General features: G+C 44.4%; 1 protein-coding gene and 1 long non-coding RNA gene across 7 annotated transcripts in view; one reads left to right on the top strand and one right to left on the bottom strand.

Annotated features, from left to right (window-relative positions):
* Positions 1 to 17,130, bottom strand: part of MSRA (methionine sulfoxide reductase A) — a 334,526-nt gene that overhangs the window by 5,781 nt on the left and 311,615 nt on the right. The gene's annotated exons all lie outside the window — the stretch shown is intronic.
* LOC123651806 lies at positions 9,176 to 10,453 on the top strand. Its single transcript, XR_006740743.1, has 2 exons — positions 9,176 to 9,474; positions 9,573 to 10,453. It is a non-coding gene; the product is annotated as an uncharacterized LOC123651806 (long non-coding RNA).

A 17,130-nucleotide genomic window follows, 5' to 3' on the forward strand; every position in this document is an offset into this window, starting at 1 on the left:
GACCCAATCGGAATGGCACTGACCCTTCACAGCTTTGTGGGACGAAGGGAGGCAGAGGAGAAAAAGAGATGACACAGTTAGATCTAATTTGGTCCATTAACAAAACCTGCTGATGCAAAAGGTGGCCTCTAAATGGGACGCTTTTGGCTTCTTAGAGCAGTGGTGTGTCCCTGCGCTCTGCCCTTCCCAGACTCTGCAGCTTTCGTTATCCATTCCTCTGTGCCCCGCTCACCCTCGTGGTAAATCACAAGAGCCTTCTGACTAGCAAGGGTATTTTTCTTGGTTTGCAACATAAAATGATAGCTACAAGCAGAGAAGGGGGAAAGGGACAGTCAGTGTAGCCAGTAAGGATTTCGAGCTTCACCCTTGCTCCTCAGCATGGATGATGGGCTGTCAGCTTGTCAGAAATGCAAAATGGGTCCCTCTCCAGACCTGTTGAATCAGAATCTTTAAAAAAATATATATATATTTTATTGATTTTTTTTACAGAGAGGAAGGGAGAGAGATAGAGAGCTAGAAACGTTGATGAGAGAGAAACATTGACCAGCTGCCTCTTGCACACTCCCTACCGGGGATGTGCCCGCAACTAATGTACATGCCCTTGACCGGAATCAAACCTGGGACCCTTCAGTCCCCAGACTGAAGCTCTACCACTGAGCCAAACCGGTTTCGGGTTTTTTTTGTGTGTGTGTGTGTGTTTTTTTTTTACAATCATCTCCAGGCAATCCAAGTGCATGTTAGAATTTGAGAAGCTCTGCCCCAGGCAACAGCATGGCAGATGACCTTAGAGGTCACCTGCATCCCCTGCCCTCCCATGAGAGGTCAGGCTGCATGGCTGGAAGGTGCCACTGCCCATTGGCTCTGGCTTCACAGTGCTTCCTGCACCCATGAGATACTAATGTCAATCACACATTCAAGGGCTGCTGCTTTCTCTGGATTTGATCTTTCCTTTGAGGACTGCAATTGTGAAAAAGAATTCTGTTTCCTATAAAAATGACGTTTCCTATATGAGTTTTCTTTTCATGGCTTTCATTTTTATAGGAAATGTCTGTCTGTCTGTCTGTCTCTCTAAGGGTGGTAATTGCTTTTTCATATCTATAATCAATTAACTTATTTTTCATATCTGTTGTAAAAAAAAATCAGCTGTTTTTGTTATATCCTTCGCATTTAGTATACAAAGGAACCCACTTGTCACTTTCCAGAGGAAGCCAAGGACACTGGCGTTCACCTTGGGGATGAAATGCAGATTACATAAAGAGGAAAGCTCCTTCATTCTGAAAGGTTGAATAGAAAAGGAATAAAGCAAAATGCCAGCGGCTTCAGTTTAGTGCACTGAATTCAGCGAGGAAAAGGAACTTTTCTGAATGCCACAATTTCTCCTTCATGCCCAAGTCTCAGGGATTCGGAGAAAGAGGACTCATCCAGATTTGAACCACAGAGTGGCCACCGGTCATGACTTGCCCAGACTAGGGGCTACTCAGGATGTGGAACTGTTAGCGCTAAAACTGGGGCAGTCTGGGGTCCACTGGGATGGCCCCCACTGCAACTGTAGAAGAGGTAGACACCCATATCCATCATTGGGCAGTTTTCTATCATCTGGGCCTCAGTTTCCTCAACTGTAAAATGAGAAGCTAGGGACTTACCCTCCTATTAAACATGTTCTCTCTTTGAGCTGTGAGTTCCAGAGCCTTTTATAAATTGTGCTTCTTTCCCCCCCAGATAACTTTTATTTATCACACTATAAAAAAACAAATACGTATCATCATTTCTTTCCATTTCTGACCCTCAGACTGAATAATCTCAATGAACTTATCTCCACTGCCTCATCTTTTTTCTGACAACACAGCCCCTTTAGCGATTGGTTTGTGTGTTTTGTTCTACTTAATTCAGGATTTCCAGCCTGTTCTTTTTTAAAAGTAATGTCTATCTTTTTAGTTATATTCTTTATTTGGTGAGACATTGTTCTCACTTTTTCTTTAAATCTTTAGACATAGTTTCATTTAGTTCTTCCAGCATAATAGCTCATATCAGTTTAGAATAGCTGATTTAAAGCCTTTGTCTAGTAAGCTGTACTTCCATGTTTCTTTGTCTCATAATATTTTTCTTGAAAACTGGGCATGTAAAATTATATAATGTAAATCTGAAAATCGGTTTGTTATTGCTGCTGGTGCTGTTCATTGGTCAGTGACTTTCCTGGGTTAATTCTGTAAGGCTTGTTTTCCCTTTCACATGTGGACACTGACATCTCCACACGGTTAGCAAATAATCAGGATTCCTTACATGCGATGAAGCAATATCTACCACCTTCTGGCTGTGTGTACATTGAAGCAAATATAGAGCTTTGTGGCTATAGAAGCTTTTAGTCTGCCTAGTCATTTTCTCTCTGCCTGCACAGGGCCTCAAAGTCATCTAGAGGTGAGATAGGAGGGCCTTCTCAGCTGAATACATAGCACGTTTGGATATCCATTCATCAACTGAAGGACATCAGGGTTGTTTCCAGTTTGGGGCTATTATGAATAAAGCTGCTATAAATATTCCGGTATAGGTTTTTGTGTGCACATAAATCTTAATTCTCTTAGGTAAACATTTAGGAGTTGGATCGCTGGGTCATGTGGCAAATGCATATTCAATCTGATGAGAAATTTCCAAATGGTTTCCCAAACTGGTGTACCATTTTACATTCCCACTAGCACTGTTTGCCCTGCATCCTTGTCAGCACTTACTATTTTTAATTTAGCCATTGTAACTGGTGTGTAGGAACTGTCTTTCAACTTGGTTGTAATTTGCATTTTCCTAATGACAGATACTGCTATGCATCTTTTAATGTTCTTATTTGATTTCTGTATATCTTCTTTGGTGACATCTCTGTTCAAATCTTTTACCTATTTTTAAAAATTAATTTGTTGTTATTGTTGAGTTTTGACAATTCTTTATGGTTGAGTTTTGACAATAATTTTGAATACATAACCCCTGCACAGAGACACTAGTATTGAGCATCTTAAAGCTTTACCTATATAACATAATGCTTTCTATTTTATATTGAATGCTATATCTATATCTATATCTATTCACATACGTACACATAAACACATATGGCTCCTTAGGCAAATTTTTTATTTTCAATTTAGTTCAAGATACTAATGTGTCCCTTCAAGGCACTGTGAAAGGTACCAGGGAACCAGAATTGAATAACACATGGCCTGTGCAATTGAGGAGCTTTCCCTTTTAAGAAATGTGGTTTTAAATTGGATTAAATTAAAAATACACATCAGCTTTTTATAAAATAAATAAAATTATTTGTTCAAATGGTTGAAACATGTTCATTATGACTTTGTAAAGTCCATTAATTATCATAAATAAATCCTTTCTTCATTCATAAAAGTATTCCTCAATGCAACCTAAAGCAACATATATTCTGAAAGAAGGCAATTTATATTAAAAAATTCTGCTGCATTTTAAATGGATACGCCTGTGCCTGACCCCACGCAAAATGATGAAAGACAAGTCCTGTTCTCTTCAAACACAAAGTACAACCACTCTGAGCACATATGAGCACACACCTTCTCCCTGCCGAGCGGCAGTGTCTACACAACAGACCACCGTGTGACCATCTCTCCTCACCACTGCGGGAAGAATCTTCTGAACAGAGAAGCTTAAAAAGCAATGGCAATTTCTTAAAATCCTCTTACACTGAGTTTAAAAAAATGAGACTGAGTAACTTTATTGTTTTTTTTTTAATCCACTGATTAAGACAATAAAATTTGTGCTCATTTCAATATTAAGATATTAAAACCTCCCTCGAGATGTTCTCTGCCCTGGAGTAGGTCACATCTGTCACCTGCAAACAGGCCGGCCAGCTTGCAAGCAGAAATTCTCTCTAGGGCTGAAATATGGGTAACCTCACACTGTCTTGTCTAGGGCTGAGAATTAAATGATTGTGATTTTTTTTTTAATCAGAGGAAACTAAAAATAGGACTATAAAATAAAATATAAGCTCTATGAGAAATTCATTTAAGATATGTTTTGCTTTAATGCTTTAGCTTCCAGCCTTACATGGTAGAGGATATAAAATGATGTTAAAGAAAGAAAGAAAGGAGCTTTTGTCCCTTTACACTGAGGCTCTGTAATGGCACAGTGTGGTAAGTGGGGGACGCCCGCAAGGCTGTTTCCCTGAGGCACTGTCAGCATGCTGTCCAGAAGCTGCAGGTGACCGGCACCCTGCTTCCTGATTTGGGGCACCACCATCTCAACTTCTAAGCAACAATGTTGGAGGACTCACTCTTGGGCTCTCTAATTGCTAATAAGTTAACAAAGGGAAAAGTAAAACCCAAGTGGAGATAAGGTGGAGGGGTCTGGATTAACGGAGACTCTATTCAGGCTGTCTGAGCTTCTTAGCAATGAAAGACAGTCAGGATTTTTTTCTAGAGAGGAAGGAGGGCGGGCGGGAGGATGGGAGGGGGAAATGGGAAAACGAAAATGAAAGAATTGAAAAAAGGCTATGGATGCTCTTTGCCAAGGCGTAATTTTAATTTTCTTCAAGGCTCAGAACCAGCAGGAGGACTGGAACTCCCTCGAGAGAGGCTGGCAAGAACATAAGATAATTATACAACTTAAACTTGGTAAAGCAATGTAAGCGGTGTGGTTGCCAGTTGAGGTGATGTAAGTCCATGTTAACTGGAGTTAAGACAATGGCACTTCATATTTAAAGGAGCACTATGTATCTCTAAGTATTAAAACTTCCTCAGAAGGTCTCCAGGGGCCCTCAAGTAAGTCACGTCTGTACAGATGGATGTGACAAGAGGAGTCTAAGATCTACCCCTGGTTCTAGCAAACCACGTGACCTTGAGGCTTGGCCTTCTAGTCTGCAAAATGGGGATAGGAGATCGACCTCTCAGTACTGTTTTAAGGAATAGATGAGATTAAATAGTATGTTCCATTTCAGTAGCACAACTCACCCTGTGTTATTGTTTCTGAAGATGTTAGGATTCTTTTGGAGCCTTGGAATGTCACACTGCAGGACTTGAGGTGGCAGGGATATGCCCAGAGAAGGTGGGAAGACCAGAGCCTCATTAACTGAACCCTCATGTCGCTCCTTCTTGTTTTCCCCCAGCACAACCCATGTTCGCATGTCATGCAGAGCTTGGGTACTATGAAGACACAGCCTGGGGAGCAGATGTCCCACACCAGAGCGCTGGTGGCTCATGGCCAAGATCTCCGCCCACTCCAGTACTGAATGTCACAAGCTGCACAGCATGGATGGGACTGGCATGCCATTGAGGAGAATCTGGACACAGGTCTCTGAGGATAACATTTGTTCCTTTGATTTTTTTTTTTTTATGAAGAAATATCTTGATCAATGTCTATTAAGACATCAGTGAAAATTTGCATCTCTGTAAGGCTAGGAACAGAATGTGCACATCGGGGGAGGGTGGAGATGGAGAGGAGCTAAGAGGTGACACTGACAACTTCACTGAGTGCTTACTCTGGGCCAGGCCCGTCCTGGCTGCATTACTCCTAACAGCCCCTCTGATGAAAGACCCCAGTTTGTGGTCATTGTGATCCCTGTTTCTGTAAGGAGGACACTTGGCACAGAGAAGAGCGGAGCCAGGATTTGAACTCAGGCAGTTCAACTCTGGAGCCCATTCTTAACTAAAAAGTACTTTAGTACACTGTGTGACAATATACCAGGCCAATGGCAGAGTATTTACTCACAGTACCCACTTTCCATATAATGAAAACTTGGATGCTTAACTTACATATTTCCTATTGACTATCACTATAAAGATGCAAAATAAGGCTTCTCCAAGGACATGATCCTGAGAACCTTGATTTTTATACTCTCTCACCCCCGGAGATGTGGCCATTTATCTCTGGCTTTTGTTTCCTGTCGGTAAGCCAGGTCCCTGTGGGTGACAACACAGGTTTTCTGCTGTGCTCCTGATCTCATGATTACTCTTGAAACAAAATGAGAATTTGGTATAAAAGCTTGTCAGCTTATCCACTGCTTCTTATTGAAAGTCTAAGAAGTTCATATCTATTGGTTCTTCTTTGCATCCTATTAATCCACTCAGATTATCTCTGCATTGCCAGAGTAGCTTAAATATTTAAGTGGTCCTGGATGAAACGCTCAGAATATATATCTGATCAGGATTCTGAATGCAGTCATTATAGGATACAGAACAGGCATTCAGATATAAATATAATGATCATGAAAATGCAAGCTATATGCCAATGTGTTGTTCAGGCCAATGATGACTCAGACTCTATATTTTCTGGGATCCAGACCCTTCTCTCTACCTGCTTACTGAAACCTGCCACTCATCCCTCACCCCTACAAGCTTCAGCCTTGGCACATCCTAAATTGGAGCCATTCTTCTTCTCCACCTAGTTATTCATCTTCTCCTGTCCCCTTTCTTGGTACACAACATCATCAGCCACATGTCCCCCAAGCCATACATCTCATTGCTAATGTCACTTGTCCCTATCTGATGTCTTGTAACAATTCACATTTACCAAGCAAATCATGACACTGCATCCCGAATGGTGCACAAACCCGCCCCACTCGCACTGACACTTCCCAGGATCAGCCACCATGGACCTTGTCTGGGCTGTGGCCACGGCCCTCCATCCCATCTTACTCATTTCATGCCCCTAAAATCTATCCCTGACCTTGACCAGGACCAAGGGGGGCCTGATGAAAAGTTGACGGTGAGAGCAAGGGCATGTTACATCCACCTCTACACTGTGAAATATATGCCTTGTTTATCACATTCACAAATGACACAAAGCAAATGTCACATCTGACAAGGCGAGACTCAAGGCCAACTCAGCATGAGTCTCACCTTGGTTCCTTGAACTGGATATATTTCAAGGAGTTCTCAGCTGGCCACAAAAGTAGATCCAACAACAAGATGTTTCAAAGAGATAGAGAAATCTCTGCACACTTCAAAGAAATCAAAGGAACCAGCACAGAGCAGGTAGACACAGGTCACTTGTGAAAAAATAACACATTTTTGTGTTAGGGCGTAGGCTGCCAGTTTAATTGATGCCAAGGGAGAAAGGGGCTGCCTTGAAGGTAAGCAGGCAGTGCATGGCGACAGCATGGAGGGGGTAATGCCAGCACGCCCACTCTGCTGACATTCCTGAAGTAAGTCCTAGCCTGCTTGCTCTTGAGCATCCCTTCTACCTCCTCTCCCCTTCTGGGTCAGGATATCCCACTTACCTGAATGACCTTGGCCAACTCACTTAGCCTTTCTGTACTTCAACTTCCTCATCTCTAAAATTAAAATGACAATATTACCTAGTAGAGGCATTTGTTCAAAGCTTAAAAGACAATTATTAAAGGCTATTACTCTTATTTTCCAGATGCCAAACAGAGGTTCAGAGGGTTAAGTTACTTTCCCGAGGTCACACAGCTATCAAGTTGCTACTGCTATTGGATACCATACCTGGCCACCAGCTAGACTTTATCTCAGCCTCCCTTTCCCTCTCACCCAGCATAAGTGGATGAGTCTGGATTCCAGTTTGATCCTGGCCCACAGGCACCAGGCTGTGCCTGACACTCTACAAAGAATCAGATGTAGTGAAAATCATTACTATTTCTCCTCCATATTGAGCAGGAAGCATGGTACTGAGTTCCTATAGTTGTATTCTGAGCCTATTCAGTTCACTAGAAATTCACACATTGCAGAACTTATCCATGGAGAGCTTAATGTACAGTCCTCTCTGTCACCCTCTGAAACCTGCTTCACGATCCATCGTGTGTATTTGTGAGCATGTGTGTGAGCATGTGTGGGTGAACGTGTGCAAACATGTGCATGCGTATGTGCATGAGCATGTATGTGTGTGTGCTTATGGGCATTTCCCCTCAGAGTTCACCTCTGAAACTGCCACTCCACCCTATTCACATCATTTACTCCAATGCTTTCCTTGTTCACCACCAGGCACTAAAGTCTGGTCTAAAATAGTGACGGTTTTGGATCCTTAAGGTGTCCAAGTTCCAGGGAAAGCAAAGTGACAGCTGAGGAGTCAGGGTAAAAAGAAGAAAAATGCGGGGCGTGGAGCACACATTTTTATTCTCTCCTTTTAAGAATCTGGCACCGAAAGCTCACCTCCTTCCTGCCAGGAATGGAACAGGAGTGACTTGGCAGCAGTCTCGAGCCAGATGTCACCTCATCTGGTTGCCTTGGCTGCTTAGTTGTTTGGAATGAGCAGCCCAAACACAGCGCAGGCGGGGCTCCTGCGAGGCTGTGGGCCGAGCTGGGTGGCAGCCCCAGCAATGCCCAGATCCTCAAAGGGTGGGGGAACTGCCAGGGAAGGGAGCAACTCTGCTCAGGGCAGGGGTCTTCTGGAGAGCAACTTTGAGCCCTCAGTCGCCCTGGCACTGGGCACAGCCATGACTTGCTATTTTCTGAAGATAAGGCTCCCAGTGTATCTGGGATCCAGTCCACAGTGAAGCAGCCCCTGCTCCCATCTCTTCGTCCAATGTTTGCAGGGCTGCACTGGGGAAACAGATGGAGGCGCAAAGCACAGTACAACCTCTGCATCTAGCGGCCTGTGACCTTGGCCCATGCAGCTTGGCCTTCATGCCCTCCGGTCCAGGCTGAGCTCAAAGCAGTCCTGGGGCACCCTGGGGAACAGCCACATCCCAGGCAAACACTGGCGAGGAGCTGCACAGTCTTAGAATGGAGGAGTCCGAAAGCTGTGCCTGGGAGCAGGCACATGCCCCATTCATGTCGCGTGGCCAAATGCTGAAGGGTCTCAGACTGAGGGGGTGGCCTTGGGACCAAGGGTGTCCTCTGGAATGAGCCCCCCAGGGTCACCTGAAACCCAAGGCAGGCGCCTGTAGAACAAAGCCGAGAGCTCAGACATTTTTGCATGCACATCAATGTGTGCGATGGGCGGGCGGCGTGCGGTACAACCTGCCAACAGGCCCATTTTGGTCACCATCTGCCGTGGAGAGCCTGAGCACCTGTCGCAAACAGCTGCTGATGGCAGAGCGTAGGTGAGGGAGGGGAGGCAGTCCCGCCCCGGGGTGGCCTTACAGAGTGCACAGGGCCTGTCCCCACAGGAATGCCAACTGTTCACTTGGAAGCCCGTCCCACTTAGGAGGGGGTGTGACAAAATCCTGGCCATTCCGTGACTTCCGCAAAGGAAGTGGGGGAGTGACACTGCCCTTGACTTTGGGACCAGGCATGATAGTCACTTGCTACAGAAGCTGGGGAGAAAGGCATTCAGGATTCACAGTTGGGAAGAGGAAAATGCCAGGGCAGCTGCTCCCTGGAGGTCTGAACCCAGACTCTCCCAAGGTGAGATCCTGGCCTCACTGCCCATGGAGGAACAACAGTTACTCCATGTCTCCGGCCCTATTGGGAACAAAACATCATATCCTGTCACTGGGTGAGGTAACGCCTTGAATGAGCATCAGAGGGTGACATGGCTCAGGGCTGGGTCCTCTGAAAGATTTTTGTTTAGGTACATGACCTTGACCGGAATCGAACCTAGGACTTTTCAGTCCACAGTCTGGCGCTCCATCCACTGAGCCAAACCGGTTTCAGTGGATTTTTGTTTAGGTAAACAAAGTTTACTCCATTATGATGAAATAAAAACCTCAAATACTGTAATAACTTTTAATGAAAAATCTTCTTGAGTGAGTTATTACCCCCTGCCCAGCATGTTCTCAAGTATTTGTTGTATATTATCTTCTCATTGGCTGTATTTTACTACCTGATTTTTAATATAAAATCAGGGGATAGGCCCACAACCTTGACCGGAATAGAACCTGACACTCTATCTACTGAGCCCAACTGGCTAGGGCTAACTACCTGATTTTTAAAATTCCTGACAACAGTCCTATATGTCAGGTTCAGTTTTTATTCCCGTTCACTACCTCAGAGAACTAAGGCTTAAAAAAGTAACTCTATTCACCAGAGACCCCACTGGTAGACACAAAGCTGGGGTTCCAGCCCAGCCATGTGCCTCCAGCCTGAACCAGTCAGCCATGCTCCTACTTCTCCTAATGGTGTCCCCCAAGCAATTTCATCTTTGTGAGGTCTTAGAGGTCTTAAAGAACACCCACGCTTGTGCCACACACACACATATGGGCCTCTGTGGGCCACATAAGGCACATGCTGTGGGCACTTCCGGAAAAAGCTTTTCTCCACAGAGCTACCGACAGCCTTTCTCTTGAATGTCAAAGCCAGCTTGAAGGTCCCTGTCCCCAGCTCAAAGCTAGGAGACTGTCCTAGTCATCCATGGAGTCAAATTAGTGGTTCTACTTTAGTAACTGTGTAGGACCCTCTGCCTCCGTGTGTGTGTGTGTGTGTGTGTGTGTGTTCCACCTTTGTCTCCAGCTTGACCTTCCCCTAAAATGTGTATTTGTCCTGGCCTTGTTTTATTGTATTTTTGTAAGCCATCTCTAATGTTCAGGAAATAAAGCAGAAGCATAAACAAATGAATGGACACATATTTGTGTCCAAGGCCCTGACATTGACCCTTGGGAACCAGGCTCATTCCCAATGCTTTCATTTCTTTGGGTGCAAATATCTAAGATAGGAATTGCTGGGTCATATGGTAATTCTACAGTTTGAGGAACTGCCTAATTGTTTTTCATCGTGGCTGCACCATTTTGCATTCCTACCAGCACCGCACAAGGGTTCCAGTTTCTCCACATCCTCACTAATACCTGCTATTTTCCATTTCAATGGGTATAAAGCAGTATCTCATTGTGGCTTTGATTTATTTTTTTCTCTAATTACTAATAATATTGAGCATCTTATCATGTACTTATTGGCCATTGCATATCTTCTTTGGATAAATGTCTAGACAAGTTCTTTGCCCATTAAAAAAAAAAATATGTTTTTATTGATTTCAGAGAGAAAGGAAGAGGGAGAGAGAGATAGAAACATCAATGATGAGAGATAATCATGGATCAGCTGCCTCTTGCACAACCCCTTCTAGGGACTGAGCCTGCAACTCAGGCATCTGCCCTGTCCGGAATTGACCCTATACCCTTTCGTATACTGGATGACACTCCAACTGGCCAGGGTCAGCATTCCTTTTTAAAACTGCTCCTTCCTCTTCTCTTTCTGCCACAACCTCAGCAATGTAACTTCCCCAAAGGCCCATCCCCTACATCCTTCAAACAGATCATTGTTGCTTCTAGGTAGCAGGTTCCCCATTCAAAGTCAGCACTATCAACCCAATTTTCTTTCTTTTCTCCCTCATTTGTTCCCATTCCTGCTTTCCCTCTCTCAGTTCCATCATCAACCATACGAGGGGAAGCTATAGGGTTATTCTTAGCTCCAGCCCTCATTCACTCATTACTTATTTAACCATCACCCCCATATAAAGAGACTGAATATGTCATAGGTCATAAAGTCCTCCCATTTTATTTTTTATTAAATCTACCTTATCCCTTTAATCCTCTCCACCACTATCTTATTCCAGTCTCTCCCTCATCATTTCTTACCCTTGAGCCCTTTTCCTGCCCCCAGGTCCACACGGGGTCAGCGCAACCTCCACAGCTCCTCCAGAGTGATGTGTAACATGAGACTATCTCCACTGCTCCGCTCCTCAAAGACCCCCATTTCCAGGAATACAATCCATCCTACCCATTCTCCCAACACACACACACACACACACACACACACACACACACACACACACACGATGCCTTAGATGCACTGAAACTGCTGCTGGTCCCGAAATCATCCTTTTGATCATTTTCTTTTTCTTTCTTTCTTTCTTTCTTTCTTTCTTTTCTTTCTTTCTTTCTTTCTTCCTTCCTTCCTTCCTTCCTTCCTTCCTTCCTTCCTTCCTTCCTTCCTTCCTTCCTTCCTGGTCCCGAAATCATCCTTTTGATCATTTTCTTTTTCTTTCTTTCTTTCTTTCTTTCTTTCTTTCTTTCTTTCTTTCTTTCTTTCTTTCTTTCTTTCTTCCTTCCTTCCTTCCTTCCTTCCTTCCTTCCTTCCTTCCTTCCTTCCTTCCTTTTTTTTTTTTAAATATATTTTATTGATATTTTACAGAGAGGAAGGGAGAGAGACAGAGAGCTAGAAACGTCAATGAGAGAGAAACATCGACCAGCTGCCTCTTGCACACCCCCTACTGAGGATGTGCCCGCAACCCAGATACATGCCTTTGATCGGAATTGAACCCAGGACCTTTCAGTCCACAGGCCGACGCTCTACCACTGAGCCAAACCGGTTTCGGCTCATCATTCTTTCGCATATTGCTTTCCTCTTGCCAGGGCAGTCCTTACTCCTGTGGCCCTCATCAGTGTTCAAAGCAGTTCACACATCCCCTCCTTTATGACAATTCTGGATCATCCCCCAGAGCACCTGAAGCAGACTGGCTGCTCCTTCATGTGTGTTGTATTGTGCATCCTTTGTAATTTGTTAATAACATCAACAACAGTAATAATGCTACCACCACCATTTCTGCAGGTCTCCCATATTCCAACACGCTGGGGGTCACCATACAACACCCATCACAGTGATAGCGCTCTCATTTGTTTCCCTGTCCATTTCTCCCCCTCGACAGTGAGGGATCTGAGGACAGCTTCTCACCCCCAGAGGGTGTTAACACACTTTTGCTAAATAGAGGAATGACTTCAAGCTCCCACTTTAAAGTTCTGCAGCCTTTGGAAAATTCCACAGTTTGGGCAGCTGCTCGTGTCCTCAGTGCAAATAGGCAGCTTATCAATCCAAAGGCTGGCAGCAGATCCGCGGAGCTGAGCGCAGCCTCGGGCTCTCTCCCAGAGCAGCCTTGCACCCAAGTGGAAGCCGCATCTGACGCTCCTGAAAGGAGCTTCTGCCAGGAACCAGGAACCCACCATTTCAGTGCTATTTTAAAAGCAAATTCAGAAGCCAGGGTGATATTTTTTGCCCTTAAGAACAAGATAACGCCTTTGACATAACAAGGTTAAAAAAGAAAGAAAAGCTTCAAACTGCTTTTCCTTTCAGCTGGAATGAAAAAAATTCCCCAATCTCCTAGTTCCAGCTGGCAGACCACTGGACACCCAGCTTCCGAGAAGGGGAGTAGGAAGATCAGTCCTCAGCAGCCGAGAACTTATTTTTGGCTGAGCAGCTGGTGGAGGAATTGCTGGCATGGACAGCATCTCCCCAACACAGCGTGCAGGGGCGACATGACCTGAGCAGAACCCCTGTCTGGACACGGGCGCCCACTCTGACACTGACAGTGGCAATTCTGTCTCGAGCCAAGGCAATCCCAGTGGTAAGGGACCCTCAGGAGAAAGGGCTTCGCAGCCCCACCAAACAGTTCACTCCAGGGGAACCTCACTGAGCCCCCAGAGGAAGCTCTCGTTTGGAAAAGGGGAGGCCTGTCCTGCTCTAGACCTGAGACTAGGACAAATGTGGGAACTACCCAACGGCAGAAATTAGCTAGTTCATCACAAAGAACAACTCTAATCAGAGGTGTGATGAGGGTTGGATTGCGTCAGGCCTGTTCTCACAGAGGCTGACTGACCACTGCCAGGAGTTCATAAGGGAGGCACCTGGGTGGAGTGAAAACTGAGCTTCTTGAGGTTGGGAAGCCAATGAAGACCAATTAGCAGTGGATGGAAGCTATCGCGGTGGACGGCAGCTGGATGGTGGATGCCAACATTTTAATAGACTCCAAGGTGGACTTTTATACTAAATTACAAATCTGTTGATCTGCTCTGATGAAAGCCACAGGAGTAATTGCCAGTCTTCTTTACTTTGTGCTGAATCTACACTACCTTTTGTAGTGTTGATATTGTAACTCAAGTTCAAGGCTGTCCACATTAACGCAAGAGAGAACAGTGGGCCTCTCCCCACCTCTCTTCCTTGCCAAGCTGTTACAATGGGCAGGCTTCTTTACTTCTGCCGTTTTCTTTTTTCATAATTTAGAACAACAAGAATAAAAAGTCCTAAAGGCTCTGAGAAAACAGAATGTTCTTCAAAGAAAGCGTTCACATTTATATTCAATCCAGATACCCAGCACTCCAAAAACATCTTCATGTTCAATGTGGAATATTTTTAAAAGGAAATCTAAAGCAAGAAAATATGAGGTTGGAAGAGGAAAACATAACTTTCACTGGTGGCAGGCCTCCCAATTCAAAGTTAGATATCATAGTCTGAAGTGGGCCTGGTCCTGCCTTAGCTCACCATGGATGGTCTTGGATGAAGAGGTGCCAAAGGGGTGGCCCCTGCCTCCTGGGATCTCTGGTGGGCACCCTGAAGCCAGCTTGCTAGGCGCTCCCGAGGAAGCAGACATGCTCCGGGCCTCACACTGGTGCTCTGCTCACACCGGGCTGTTCTCGCCTTCCACACCAGCCCCCTGGACTCTACCAGTCAACAGGCTGGTCTTCTGGCTGCTGTTATTTCAAATGAGCTCACTCTGAGCAATGCTTGTTAAATTCCCACAAAGTACCAGAGCCAATATCAGGGCCTTGGAGAAGCTTCTAAATATGTGTCCATTTGTTTGTTTATGCTTCTGCTTTATTCCCCGAACATTAGAGATGGCTTACAAAAATAAAACAAGACCAGGACAAATACACACTCTAGGGCAAAGTCAAGAGGGAGATTGGAGGCCAGAAGGTCCTATATACTTGCTAAAATAGAACTGCAAATTTGACTAGGACATGGATGACTAGGACAGTCTCCTTGCTGACTGGGACAGAAGGCAACCCGTAGATGAATTTCTGGAGTCAGGAAGCTGGCACACAGTGGATACTCGAAACCTTCACTGTCTGGACACCAACTGGGACATGGACACACAAGAATCCATGCATCGGCAAGTGAATGTCCAAATAAGTAACTCTGGCTGGGTGGGTAAGGGAAGGCTTTACCCAAGAGGTCTCACCTAAATTAGGCTACGTGGATGAGGAAATAGCCAAACATCGCCAAGCCAGTAATCACTGCTGCTACTAACAGCAGAATGGAAGCGGTTCTGTGAAGAAAAATGCTACACAATTCCTAATGCAATGGTGGCCCCTGCTAACCAGGGCCTAAAGCTGAAGCAAGAAAACATCTAATTCTGTTTAAACAGAGGCTGCCTGACTGACCATTGCCAGAGGTCAACACAGGGGCTGAAACCTCAGTTTCAGTGCCATATCCAAGGTCTTCAACTTCGTCTGACTTAGGCAATTTCACTTACTTAACAACCTTGAGGTTCTAAGTGGACATATTGGTCTTAAAACATTTCTAGCAGAGTAAAGAAACAAGGTCCTTCAACTGTCAAAAATATGTCATCCTTCTAGAAAGTTCTAATCATCAAATTCCCTTCAGCCCATATCTGAAGTCTTCATACTCCAGGGAATCTGAAATGATCTTTAATCATTCCTAAAGGTTTACCAGCCAGGACACTTTTAAGGGGCTCACGATGTAAGTTCTCACTGCATAATCTCCAGACACTAGTCCTGTGTCCACTAAACTCACATCTGGTTTTCCTTCAAATAGTATTTCCCTTTAATGATACAGCCTATCACACTGAAGGAACATGAGAAGTTACTGAAGTGCTGCATCTCCCTCCACAGACATGCTATACCTTTTCGCATAGCTTCTGCTACTTAATGTGCAAAGAAATGGGGATAGAGAGTAGAGAGGTCTCTATCTAGGTGAAGCCCAGCAGCACTGATCAAGTGCATGAGTGCTTCTTCCTGGCTCCTGGCACCTGTACCCAACATAGAGACCGTCAATCACAATACCTGCTTCTCCCTGTAATTCAACTGACCCCTGGTACCAGATGGCCAACGGAAAAAAAAAGAAAAAAAGACCCTGAAGGAAAAGAAGGTGGGGGATCAGGCCCCGCAGTCAGGAGAAGTTAGTCTGAGAGACAAAAGGTTGCAGCTAAGGGCCCCTGTGGGGGTGGGTGGGGTAGGGAGGGGGTAGTGAGCAGCCTCAGACATAGGTTATTTCAACAGAAATTGTGCAATACTAAGTGTAGACAAGACATGGCCCTCTTGAGCCTGACCCCACTGGTGGGGGACGGCTTGTGAAGACTGACAGAATGACAGAAAAGGAATCTTTGTGAGGTGTTGATTCTGATTTCAGCTTTTATAGAGGAAGGGGCTGTGTGCTTAGGAGTGCTACTTTATATTTTTACTAAAGATAATTTGCCTCTGAGACTCAGAAGATACACCATCTACAACCACAAGGACTTTAAGCATTTTTCAGGGATGCAGGGCAAAAAGATGAAAAACACTCTCAGAAGTAGGCAAATGCATTTTCACTGGATCAGAGGGGGTTTCAAATTGTCTGTGCTGAAAGGTAATTTCTGTACCTAGGGTGAATCAGAGTCAACAGACATGAAGACATTATCAACAGTTCATTGTAAAAGCAGGGGCAGTGGCAATGAACCTTCTTATCACAAGCAGAGATGGCTTGTTCATGCTCTGCCAAGACTTCTGCAATAGCCTCTAAAATGGCCGTAGCCTCTATATCTGCTTCCTCTGCTTCGTTCACTTCACCACTGCTAAAATAATTGTTCTGAAACACACCTTGACTGTAATCCCCTGATCAAAAATATGGCTAAATGTTTCCTCCACATTTTGCCACTGCCAAATTTATTTTGATATTTCTTTTTTAAATTTTATTAAATTTATTGGGGGAACATAAGTTAAAATTATATAGGTTTCAAGTATACAATTCTACAATATAATACATCATCTGTATATTACACTGTGAGTTCACCACCCAAAGTCAAGTCTCCTTTCATCATCATGTATTTGACCCCCCACCCTTTATCCTTTTACCTCTCCCCACTCCCTTCCCCTCTGGTAGCCAATGTACTATTGTCTGTGTCTATGAGCCTTTGTTTGTTCACTTGTTGCTTCCAGTTTTATATCCCACATATGAGTGAAATCATATGGTTTTGATTTTTTCTGACTTATTTCGCTGAGCACAATAGTCTCAAGGTCCATCCATGTTGTTGTAAATGGCAGTATTTCTATTCTTTTTATGGTTGAATAGTATTCCATTGTATATAATATGTACCATATCTTTACCTTATCATTTACTTAAGGATACTGTGGTTGTTCCCATGTTTTGGCCACTGTGAATAATGCTGCAATGAACATAGGAGTACATGTATCTTTATGAATCAATGTTTTCAAAATTTTCAAGCAGATACCCAGAAGTGGGGTTGGCT

This window comes from Pipistrellus kuhlii, unplaced genomic scaffold, assembly GCF_014108245.1.
Source record: "Pipistrellus kuhlii isolate mPipKuh1 unplaced genomic scaffold, mPipKuh1.p scaffold_m20_p_8, whole genome shotgun sequence".
In the NCBI taxonomy this organism is placed as follows: Eukaryota; Metazoa; Chordata; class Mammalia; order Chiroptera; family Vespertilionidae; genus Pipistrellus; species Pipistrellus kuhlii.